The sequence below is a fragment of the Heliangelus exortis genome, chromosome 2, assembly GCF_036169615.1.
Source record: "Heliangelus exortis chromosome 2, bHelExo1.hap1, whole genome shotgun sequence".
In the NCBI taxonomy this organism is placed as follows: domain Eukaryota; kingdom Metazoa; phylum Chordata; class Aves; order Apodiformes; family Trochilidae; genus Heliangelus; species Heliangelus exortis.
This window is the reverse complement of record NC_092423.1, coordinates 36904599-36917312: the sequence shown is the minus strand read 5'-3', so window position 1 is coordinate 36917312 and position 12714 is coordinate 36904599. Positions and strand designations below refer to the sequence as shown.

The 12714-nt window shown below is 42.8% G+C and overlaps 1 long non-coding RNA gene across 1 annotated transcript; it reads right to left on the bottom strand.

Annotated features, from left to right (window-relative positions):
• Positions 1–9043: 9043 nt before the first annotated feature.
• LOC139792359 (uncharacterized) lies at positions 9044–12415 on the bottom strand. Its single transcript, XR_011724227.1, has 2 exons — positions 11750–12415; positions 9044–11356 (listed from the first exon to the last, which is right to left on the bottom strand). It is a non-coding gene; the product is annotated as an uncharacterized lncRNA (long non-coding RNA).
• Positions 12416–12714: the final 299 nt, after the last annotated feature.

The window sequence follows — 12714 nt, the reverse complement described above, 5'->3', positions numbered from 1 at the left end:
CTTATCAGCCTTTGGAGGACAGAACAGCAGGCATGGACTCCCTGGGCTGTGTCCCTGTAGTTTAAAAGCCTGCAGGATGCCTCTCTTCCTCCACATTCATTCCAGCAGGCCATGGCCTCATCTTCCTTCTGGCCAGGATATGTGCATCCCCTTGCAGGCCTTTCCCTGGAGATCTTGAGCCAGAACACATTCCCCAAGGGCAGATGTGCAGGCACTGGGGTGAGAAGAGGGAGGCTGGTGATACCCAGGCTCTTCTTCAGGATATCAAACAGCAGGACCTGAACCCTGTGGATATCAAGAAATGTTGCCTTAGAGCCCACCCCAGGAGCAGGGCAAGGAGGGGGCAGGGCTCAGCAGTACCCATTCCTGGAACTGGACCAGCAGCATCTGGGTATGAGAGCAGCCCCTGGCACAGCCAGAGGAGACAGGGAGGATGCTACAGGTACCTAACCTGAATCTAGGTAACAGCAGCAATATCTTTAATAATACAGTGCTTTCACTGGCCAAAACACAGCATTATAGCTAAGACACTGCATTTCACTTACATCTGGTGTTTACACAAGCCAGTGATTCAGTGCCAGACAAATCCTGCCTAATCTCTTGGGTAAAGTACTGTTAAGATAGCTGCCCGCAGCATTTCTTCTCTGTCTGCTCACTGGAGGCAGTGGCTGGTTCCCTGGGTAATAAAGAGCCAGTGACAATTTCAGCTCATCTGTTCATTCACCCTTTCAGGAGAAATGCCCACAAAGCAGCAAAAATTTCATGTCTCTCCAAAATTGAATGACTCAGAAAAATAATGACTTCAAGGTGGCTCTCTCATCAGCTCCTTTCTACATGCATCAAGAATTACAGCATATGGCATCTATGAAAGAAGAGATTTAAAACCATGGAAGCTACATTTAATCTTATAGAAGAGTTTAAAAGGATGCCTCAGGAAAGTTTTGTGGAGGTCATTCAAAGAACTTCTATCAGTGTTGCTTAAAAAAGACTTAACTGAGTTATTAATTCATTTTTTTAGTCCTTGTTTACTTCAAGTTCCCTTTTTAAAATACCTTGTTCTTTCTTCTCTTCTTTGCACCTCATGCTTGAGCAAAATCAGTGATCTGGGGTTTTGGGGTGGGGTGGGAGAGGCTATGTTATGAAAGCAGCTTCAGACTGCATTTGTATGCAACCTAACTTCTTTTTTTTTTTCCTTTTCAGAGGCCTATTCCATGAAGAGACAGCCAAACTGAGTGTGCATCCCTGCATTTATGAAAATAAAAATGTGGATATCAGAATGAAGGGAAGAAATATAAAGTCAAAATGAATTACCATGCACTCATTCACTAACACTCTGGAAGTGAGGTCCTGCTTGAAGGTAAAGCTTTAAGTTTTCTGTGCCAATATATAAAAGCAATGTTGCATCCTTTGCTGAGATACTTGAATTTGCTCAAACTCTTATTCGGGTGTTGCTTTGGAGCAAACAAAGATGTGCTGGTGTGGACAAGAGGGGTGATTTAGGACTAATCCAGCCAACCATGTAGGAAGAAGACTTAAATGAAATAATTTTATGTATCCAAAGATAATTCATGAGTAGAATGGAAGCATTTTTCTATACTGTTCAATATACGTGCCATCCTAGCCAGCAAGGGAAGCACTTTTTTCAAATTTGCTTTCTCTTAGGTCGCAGGCACGCGTGCTAAGCTTTACTAATTATATTTTGGGTAGATTGAAGAGATAGTGTGAGAAGAAAAAGAGTCGTTAAGAATCTGAAAATAAATCCAAATAGACAAGTAGGCTGAATAAACCCTTACACAGATCACTACAAACTCCTCTTATCTGCACCTGTGGCAGATGTGTATCTGTGGGTCCAGTTAGATTTTTATTTAAAAATCCATAATAAGTCTCATCAACCAGAGGAATTCAGCATCACTACAGCTTGCAAAGTAAGGTCACAAAAGTGTTCAGTAAGATCTTAAACTCCTACTGAGGGTACTTCTTAGCACAGCTATGATTCTGATTCTTCCAAGAGGGTAGGATTGGAGGCTATATAGGATTGTAATATAGGATTATCTTATAGAAGCGACAAAACTAATAATATTCCCAGGCAATCTGAGGAAGACCTAATATCAGCCATTCCCACACATTTAAGAACTCCTGTATTCCTGTGGAAGAAGCCACACTGTACCACTGGGGGTCTCAAAAAGCACAACAAAGGCCATAATTTACAGTATCCCATGGTACTGGACATCTGGACATCTGTGTTGCTCTAGGAGTGTTAACACGAGTGCCTGTTGTTACTCAGCTTGCAGTCTCAAGGACAGTCATGTGAGAGAGGTGAAGCCAGCCCTAGTGCAACACCATGTTAGCATCAGCCCACAGCCCACAGCTTCCAGCATCACCTGTTTGGTGCAAGGCTGGAAGGTCTCTGCACTGTGCAGTGCTGTCCATATGCACCTGCAGCACCCAGGTTTCAGTGGAAACTAAAGAAATAAAACTGTTTTTATGGACAACCAACTCAGGCAGGGCATAAGGGAAATGAATGACAAAGCAACCAGGAACTTACCACCAATAATCTGGCTCAGTTTCATGTGGGAAGAGTTCTGTGCAGAGAACAAAAGACAAAAAAAAAAAAAAAAAAAACCAAACAAAAAAGTAGCTAGGTAGCTACTCCTGACAGCAAGTGTTGGAGGTAAATGAAGGAGAGGGAAACAATGTGCTTGCTTTCCCCACAGATGCACAAAGGCAGGAGAAGGGCTGGGGAGCAGACTGCAGGACCTACCTGTTCTTCTTAGCAGATCATCTGAGCTTTATTCTTCCTTCTCAAGACAAAAATCAGCACCAGGCCTTTGCCAGTGGGTTTCCCTTTTGTGAAAACAGGGGAAAGAGGCTTGCATTTGCCTGCCCATTCTCTGCTGGAAGGAGAAGTACCAGTGCACCTGCAAGTCCATATTTCTCCATTCTAGCTGTGCCCATTTGGAAAGCAGCTTCTAAATTTCCTGTGGGATTCAACCCAGGCTCTCTTGGAGCACAGAGCATCTGAACCACAGAGAACTGACACCTGGTAATAATAGCTCTGTAACTTGCCATACGTGAGAGTCCTGTGCCAAAATTAAATACCCAAAAGAAACATGTCAGAGTTTTCTGCAAGAACAGTAGCAGCACTGTTCAAAAGCCTCACCTTGCAGCAGACAAAAACCTTTAAAAAGGATCATGGAAAAACAATAGTGGAAAAAAAGAACAGGGGAAGAAAAGAGCTGCCTCCAGCTTCATATTAACCTGCCCCCGACTGCCTTCATCATGGTAATTTTATATTTGACATGTGTTAGATCAACAGGGAGCACAGATGGCTGCACTCACGTGTGAGCCTGCAGACACCCACTGGGACTCCAGCAGCACCTCTGTCACTTCCCTGTAATGTGGGGAGGGGGGCTCCTGCCTGCAAAGCAACAAGAGGAGGTCACTGAAGGTTAATAAAGGCAGTCAGCACATAATTATCACCCCCTCGTTAGCGTCAGCCTCTCAGGAATAAATTAGAGGGACAAAGTAAGGAATAACTGTGAGAAGGTTAGTGTGGGGCTGCAGCTCCTCATGCCAGAGGAGAGGAGGGCTGGGCCACCTTCCTGGAGGTCTCTGCTTCAATCCACTGGGGTATTTTAGGGACAGCTGCATCTCTGTGAGGGAAAGTATTAATATTTGATTATTTTAGGTAGCTGCATTGATTTTCTTTAAGCATTTAGTAGCACTAAATATGAATCCAGAGAAAGCAAGTGTTCATTCCTCTTTTATCCAGTGGCCTTAGGCACATCTGCCAGACAGATTCTTTTCACACACACACACACCTCCCAGTCTCTTGATCAATCTACATAACTCTGGGCCTGCAGTAAAAGGGACACTTTAAGATGATTAATGGTGCTCTTGAGACTACAGCTCCAGAATAAGAAGTCTCATTTGCAACACAGACAACAAGAGCTCAATTAGCCATCTCTGTGCACACGTGTAAGCGATGAACACAAGGCTGCCTCTCTATCCAGTTAAAGCAGCAGATGAATTCCCAAGGTGAAGTACTTGCAAGGCAGAGTTGTTACATTTGAAATCAACTCACTGTTAATTGTTTCATCTCAATGCTGTCAAAGAATGAAAAAAAAAAAAAAAAAAAAGCTTGGGATAATGCACATCCAGCAAATATTGGTCCCAGCCTTAAAAGGCCACAAGTCAGAATTCTGACTGACAGCGAAGCAGAGCAGACTGAGGAAGCAGAAAAAGTTCAGCTTTTAGGTGGAAGGCAGAATGAAGTTACAAAATATAAAGCATAAAACACAAGGAGTTTCTGCTCATTGTGGCAAATTGTGGGAAAGTCAGAAAAATAGTACTCCTGGTGTCACTTCTGCACTTTCATTATCAAACACTATTCTCCACATAGTTGTTTTCTCCATCCACTGGTATCATAGAATCATAGAATCACGGCTTAGATTGGAAGGGACCTTAGAGAGCATCTACTTCAACCTCTCTGTCATGTGCAGGGACACCTCTCATCTATACAAGGTTGCTCAAGGCCTCATCCAACCTGACCTTCAACACTTCCAGGGAGGGGGCAGCCACAGTGTACTAAACATCCACTTGTACTAAACATCCAGAGGTAAAAGAGACTAAAATCCCAGTGATGCCTCTCTGGTGTGCTTTGGCACCTTTCTGTTATATTCCAGCCAAAAATCTTCCTCTGGTGAAGGCTGCCATGATGGGTGAATAACAATCTCTCACAGGGCAAGCAGGTACACTGTGAGGGGTTGCAGAAGAATTCCTGGCTGAATCTCCTCAATGGCTGTGGAGTCTGGAATATCTAATACCTCTTTACAAAGCCTTCAAAAAGCTTCATTATGCACGGACCAGCCACAGGGACAGCTGCAGGGTAAATTTCCATGAGTGGCATTTCAGAAGTGACTTGACCAATAGTATCAGGGGATGTAGACAGCCCAGGATTGGAATTTTCCTATCCTTCTGCAAGCAGGCATGACCTCTGTCTCCGTGTGTCCTGCTGTGGTGCAGCTAACCCATGCAGTTTGAGAAAGCTGGCTTCCTTGGAGCAGAACTCTGCAGCTATAGAAACCCACCTACTGCTGTGGCTACTCAGTCTTCTCAAGGTAATGGGCAGCTGGACACAGAGACTGCCCAATTTTGTCTTGGGTTTATCAGTCACCTCTTCTTTTTCTCAAAAAATACATTTGTGTTAATGCCAGCAGCCAGTACAGGTCGTCACCACCCTTGGCTGTTTATAGCTTTATTCCACTGGAACAAAGTTATAGACAGCAAGCCAGAAACTGTTTCTTGAATAAATAATTTAATTAAGATCATACCTTCCTGTGTGGATGGGCAATTTTATAAAAAAAAAAAAACAAACCACAAAACCCAACTTTTCAGGGGGTTACTACTTTCAGTATTCTTAGCAGTGAATATGAGATGCTTGAAATTCGTGTGTTCAGGACTTCCTGCAAAAGTTGTTCCCGTGCATTACAAGCAATCACTTCTCTGCAGGCAGGGGCTGCTGAGTAAATCTGCCAGCCACTTCCATAAAAGACAACTCTGCCCAAAGGGATTTTTCTTTCCCCATGAGAAAGCACTAGAAGAACGTATTCTGCACAGAACAGCAAGGAAAAAAAACAACCTTGAGAAGAGTGAGTATTCCTACCTCTTTTCCTTGCTGCTCTTCCACATTTCCTGTAGTGAGCTGGACTGTGTGGCTTTGCAGAGCTGAACACCAGTGATTCACACCCTAGTTCAAAGGAACCTCTTGTGCAATGACTGGCTTTGGCAGCATAGTTGATGTACAAAGGGATTCTGTTAAGATCTCACACTGCAGGAAATCTGGCAATTAATGTTCTACCATGAGAATAAAAACTCAAGAGATTTTTTTTCAGAAAACAGTGTCCTCCTGTACCATTGCTTTACAAAGCAGTGGGATAACCTACTTCATATTGCTTAGCTATTTGACAGGATTTGGTTTGGGAAGGACTCCAGAAACAGCTAATTCCCCAAGGGCTGGAGAAGGCTGTAACAGAAGCTAACTCACAGGAAACAACCAGATTTATGGTGTTTCAATGTGTTTCACCTGTGGATTAACAAAAAGAAAAATTGAGATTTCAGGACATTCATCTGAACACATTTTTTACCACTGCAAAGCCACACAGCAGGCCCCTCCTCTCTATCTGTTAAACAACCTAAAAATACCTTGGCATATCCAGTTGTACAGCAATGTGAGGCTCTTACTGTCAGCTCCTTTCCCCTGATTACCTTGCCCTGTAGCTGCCCCTTTCACAGGGACTTCCCCTGGCTCACTCCCTGTGCTGTGTATGCAGCATGGCAGGATCAAGCTGCCCCAGTGCTGCCTCCAGCCACTCTGCTTATTCTATTTTCATCAGGAAGTACAAAGCTGAAGTGAAAGGCACCACTTTCCGAGTTGAGAGGGTGCCTGCTGTGAAGATGCAGTGATGTCAGTGCTGAATAATTAAGTGATAATGTAATAACTGTGAGTTTGTACTCCATTAAGTGAGCTCCTGCTGACTGCTTAATGAGAAAACAAAAACTCCAAACCCATTAATACATTAAAATGTAAAAAACATAACTTAGCAATAACCACTTGGAAGTCGTCTTCTGAAAACACGAGAAATCATGAACTATCCCATTGATGCATTTTGAAAAGACCCAGAAGCTGATTTTCTTTTCAGAAAGGTGGAAAATTAGGTGGCAGTACTGATGGGTTTGCTGTTTCCCCTGCTTGAGATCTGAATCCTTTGTTGTAAAAAACCAGCATCTCTAGGTCTCCTCTTCCTGCAACAATGCTGCAATGACTGTAAGGCAGAGGCCATGAAGTGTGCAGCTCCTTGGCTCGAGCACATCAATAATTTGAGGAGAGTCTAGAGGAAATGCTCTTATTTGCCAACATAAGATTCACAAAAAATTCAGTGGTATGATAGGACTGCAAACTTTGGGAAGAATAAAGTCCAGTGTAAAAATTACCTGCCTGTGTTTCTCCTGCTGGGGTGGTGGTGACTGAGCTGAGCATCTTTTAGAGAGGACTTGGGTGAGATATGGCCTCTGCAAGGGGACCCACAGACCACAGCAGCCTCAGGCAGCCATGACCTCAAGTCACATAAAGCTTTCAAATCAAAACTGCTGCTTAGAAAATAAAGCCAGCACAGTTTAGACATTAATATGAGGCTTAGGCTTCACACAAATGGTGACAGCCTCAACACAACAAAATGAGCGATAGTATTTTTGCTTGCATCATTATCTTGTGCATGATCTGTGGAAAGACAGTAAAGCCTTAATTCTATTATTTTCCCCAGATGGTATTAAGGAAAAACAGGATGTGAAGTTTACAGCTCAGTGCCCTGATTTCTGGAGGTCTGTTAGCTGAAACAGAGCCTCTAACAAAATATTTATATGCTCTTGAAGCTTTCTCATGAAAAAGGAACAAGTATTATTTGCATTTTCACTGGTTTTATTTGAGAATCCCACTCAACATAAATTATTCAACGTATAGAATTTATAATGAGAGCATAAAGATCTGTATTTGTTTAAGAAATACATGTGTCGTTCACAAGTACCATAGAGGTGTATAAGCCCATTTTCAAGATTTGGCACTCTATTAAGGAACTGAAACTTTGTACACAAGTAACATGAACTACCTGCTATTTCAGCTCATAATAACCTGCAGCAGCACTCTGGGTGTACCCTTGTTTACTCCAACCAACATGCTGAGCCTTACAGGAAATACAGACAGTTACATGCAAGAATGACATCTCCCTGCTTCCTGAAGGACATATTTCCAAGTGTATCATCAAGGACACTCTCAGCAAGTGATTTTTTTCCCCCCCTCCACTAAAAGTACCCTGATCTGTGTTATTTATCATACTATCTGAAAGGCAAGGTCTTCACACACACCTAGTAATGAAATTGGATATTTTGTAGGAAACAAAATAAGAACAATTTTTAAAAAGCAGATAAAAAAAGAATTGGAGGGGGGGAGGGGGGAGGAGGAGAGGAGAGAGCCAGCATGTTCATTGTCATTCCATATTTATAGTCCTTAATAGTTCAAAACAGACCCTTAAAAGTTCAAAACAGACTTTCAGAGGTGGGGTCAGCTCCAGCTTCAATCTTTAGGGAATGCTTTCCAGTGATACTCTTGGGCACATCTTTCTTCTTTAAGGACAACTCTAGCAATGCTGGCAAAATCCTTCTCCATTAAAAAGGGAATCCTGACTTTCTCACTCTCCCCCAAATAAGTGAAAAAAATTTTCTGCAAAGTAATATCTGTGTTCTGTGCTGAGTTCTGTCTTTTACCATGAGAGAGATAAGATGGAAACTGTGAGGTCCATTAGGGATGTTGCTATTTAAGAGGCTCAGATATGGAGGAACAGGCAGCTGTTTTTTAATGTAGAAATTGGCAGGTGAAGATCATGGTAAAAGACCACTTTGGCAATGTCCACTATCTGGCAGTAAGTTCTTTGCATCCTAAAAACTTGCTGTGTCAAAGGCCCACTGGGAGATTTGCTTTTTAAAGGTAGTCAAGGTGAAGAAACAGGCTTCTCCGAGATTACAATGACTCAAATACCATGATGCTAATGCCACATTTAGGGCCAGATAAACCCTGCAAGGTAGTAATTTGTTGTTTTCATGAAGGTTTTCAGTACATACAAAGGGAACAAGTTGAAATACAGCTACTTCCAAAATGTTTCAAACCAAGTGGAACCATTTTGGTCCTTGATCTTGGATGGGTCATCCTCATCCAAACCCCCTTCGTCCTTGCATAAAGGTTTGCTTATGCTCCCCCAGAATAGGTCTGCTGTGAACGAGAGAGCTTTTCAGCCTAAGGAACATTATTTAAAGTCATCCCATATGTAAGAATTCATTGGTACTCTCAGACTTTCTAAAAAGAGAAACCTTGGTTTCCAGATTTAAACATCCAAGCATACCATATTTGTTCTGCACAGACTTCTCCAACTCATTTTTTTTTCCCTGCAGGAAACTTCCCCTCCCACAAAGTAAATCAACTAACAAATTCAAATTAAGTTCAGCTATTTTATGTAAAAGTAATAAACACCCCAAAATAACAAACCACACATACACACAGAACTACTTCTTTCTTCTTGCAGAATCGGTTGAATTGCAAAGATCTGGAGCTGAACTTTGTGAAAGACTCCAAGAAAAAGAACCTGCTCTAAATTCTTCCAGTCTCTCATGCTGCAGAGAGATTGCAATACATGGTATTGGATAAATTGGCACGTAACAGTGCAGAGGCTGACGTATCCAACACTGTTTTTTCTCTGTGCTGGATTTACTCCTGAATGAAAATATAAAGCTAAATCCAGTCTTTATTGCTAACAACCACAAAGGTAATGTACAGCATGAATTACTTTTCCAGTCATTGGCAAATATTCTCTGCATCAGTACATGTAGGCAAGTGATAATTCAGAAGAAGCCATGAATGTATCAAATCAGTATTTCCATGCCCAGAAAGTCACTGCAGTTACAGAATGGTTTGTCTGGGCAGCAACTTCATATGAATGTAACAAACACAATCTCAGCCAATTACTTTTGTTGCATGGACCTATTTGATCCAGGCTATTGTTCAAACGTGGCCTTAGTCTTGAATTCTGTAGAAAATTGAAGTGGAGAGTAGGAGGTATGCTCTCAGCATATGAGCCATTGCAGCTTTCAGTTTTTTTTTTTTTTTTTCAGAGTTTACATGAACAAGTATGTGACACTAATGATGTATCATCTATAGTACCTTTAAACTCATCTCTGCAGCCAACTCATTTTCTTTCATCTATAAGTTTATAGTTCTCAGAAATGCCATAATCAATAGACCAGCTCCAACTATCAGCCTGAAGCAAAGCAGGGTCTCCCCGTTACCTCAGCAGCAGAGGACAGCACTTTTCATGCAGTCCCTATGCACTATTAGGGGAGAGCTATAATTATACTCTCCAGAGCTCAGAAAATGGCATGCAGAACAGCTAAGACAAGACTTTCAAAGCTGCTGGATGTACTTCCAGAAGCAGTAAGGCACTTCAGCTATTAAACCCAAAGGTCTACTTCAGTGGTATTTAGGCATCTACCCCATTCAGATGTTAACTTGTCTGGTCTCACATCCTCCCATCCTGCCCACTAGCCCATGCTACCCCAGTGTATCACATGGGGTCACAACCAAACCAAAGAGCAAGCAGCCCCTGGTCTTGTTCAGTGCAGCTCTGCCCACTGGCTGTCCATCAGCTTGCTGTGGGGTTCACATAGGTCCCCTACAGCAAAGCAGAAGTATTTGACTCCTTGATTTTCTGTGACACTTGGGTAGCTGGTAGACCTTGAAGCAGCTGGGATGGGAGCACAGCATGTTCCCTATTTCCATAATGGCCATGGAGGCTATAGCAGAGATTGCAGTATTTGTCCTTGGAGAATCTCAGATTTCCTACTCCCAGGTCACCTAAGGAATACAAATTGCCTGGGCAAGCATCCAAAGTGGTGCAGAAAGGCAGTGCTTTGCCTTTCATTGATTAAATGATAAGTGTTTGGCAGTCTGTCATCATTTGAACATGAGATCTAAAGAAGGAGGGCTTTCAGGATCTAAGAGGGGCGGAACACAGAGGGGTCTTTTCCCTCCCATTTCCTGCCCATACTCTATAAAGGTCAGGCAGAGCAGGTGCCCCTCTCTTTTCTTCCACTCACTCCTGGCTGTGCTGCTGTTCCCCTGTGTTCCTTCACCACCAGTTTACCACCTGCTCTTCAGACTCCACATCCACCAGGTGCTGGGAAGAGCCATGGACCCTTCCTCCTGAGCTACTCCTGTCTCAAGGGGCCCTCAGGCACCTATCCCTGCCACCATCAAGATTAGGTTGTATATATATATATATTTGTCTATATTTGTATGTTTTTTTATTTATCCTTTCTGTTATTGCCTTTCCCCTGTGCTGGTAAATCTGCCTCTAATTGTTTTCAATTTCCAACTTAAAGTCTTTATTCCCTTTTTATCTTCCCTTTCGGCAGGGAAGGAGGGAAGTAATAGAGAGTAATAGGGAAATAGAGAATAATTCTTTCCTTTGTTTTTTGGCCCACCCAAATTGCTAAGCTGTGACACAGTCTTCATTTGTTATTGACTGAACCCCTCTGTCACTCCCATTTCTCACACTGACCCTACCCAGAGCTGTGTGCAAGTCCAAGCTCGGTGTAGGCTCTGCAGTTGATTTCAGTGGTCTCTATGAATTTATCACAGGAAAAGTAGCACCTAGCAGAGCACAACTTGATACAGGAGAATTTCTTTCTCCTATTGATTGTTGGTCCCAAAGAAACGATGATTATCATAGCCCTGTGTCCCTTCCTAAGTGACCTGTATGGACAAAGTAAAACAAGAATGTGCCATCAGAGCCATCTCAGTGAATTACTCCTGGAGGACAGTGTTACAAAGCTGCTGTTTCATAAACACTTCATTAAAACCAAATGTGACTAATGCATCTGTTATTCATGTGCATTTAAATTTATTCTTTGAGCTGTTTGTAAATCTGCTTTTAGACAACTAGAGATAGCAGTCTTCCCATTGCTCTCAGACTCTCTCATCACTATCATGGTACAGTTAGTTTCTTTTTCCCTCCCACACCTTTTCTTTGAAAAGCTTATCTTCAGTCTTTAGCTGAGGAGGCAAGCTGCAAAATTGCAAGATGATATATTACACTATTTTAGAAAAAAAGTATTTCTTATGAAATAGAGAAGATATTCTACTTACCAAACATTCCTAAAATTATCCTCCTAACCAATGCACAAGCATTCCCTGAAAAATCTCTTCACCACCTTCGTTAGGTGATACGAAATGAAAAATAAGGAAATTCAGGAAAATGCAAATGCAACAGTAATTATGGTGCTAAAATGTGGACTCGGGTATAGCAGTCTAATCAGATACTGGCTTCTTGTTCACTGTTTAAAAAAAGCCTATTCAAATGCAAAAGTCAGCTGTGAGCCTAAGCTCAGCCTTTTCCTTCTCAACCAGTCTTGCATCTCGAGATCTATTTTTAATGCTGATTCAGGTCAGCACAGATTCATTTGGCTATTGGGCATTCACAGGCTGCAGGACAGTGCCTGGACCACCCACCTCTCTATGGAGGACCCTTGGTAATGGGGTTCTTCGTGCTCAGCTTATCCAAGAACCTGGTTCTACATCTCCCCATTGGAGCATGGCTCTGGGACGCAGCGGTGACCTGTGGCCATTGCCTCTGGAGCAGAGCAGCACCTGAGAGTCCATCTGGGTCTCTGCACATTTAAAAGAAAGAAAAAAAAATCCCAACATTTTCCTGGCTTTGAAAGAGAGAAGAACACCACCAACCCCCTTGCCAAAAGGTGCAAAGGTCTTGCCGAGTTCAAGTCTCAAGAACAGCTCTGTGAAGATTGTCAGCAAGAAACTGATTACAACCAAAATGGAAAAGTCCTCCCCAGGTTCCCTGCCCCGATGCAGCCTAACTGAAGGATGCATGAAAGCTAAGATGCATCAGCCCCTATGAGGCTCAGTGCCCCTTCACACTGAAAGCCTTTGCAAACTTGCCACTACGACCACAGCAGCCACGGAATGGGGATTGATAACTCCCAGAAGCCAGGGAGGAGACTGTGGAGAGGAGGCCTGGCAGGGACAGCACTGGGGTCTGGTTTTTTTGGGATACCCCAAAACCAAAGGAGGGGCTGCAGAGCGGGAAGGCCTGG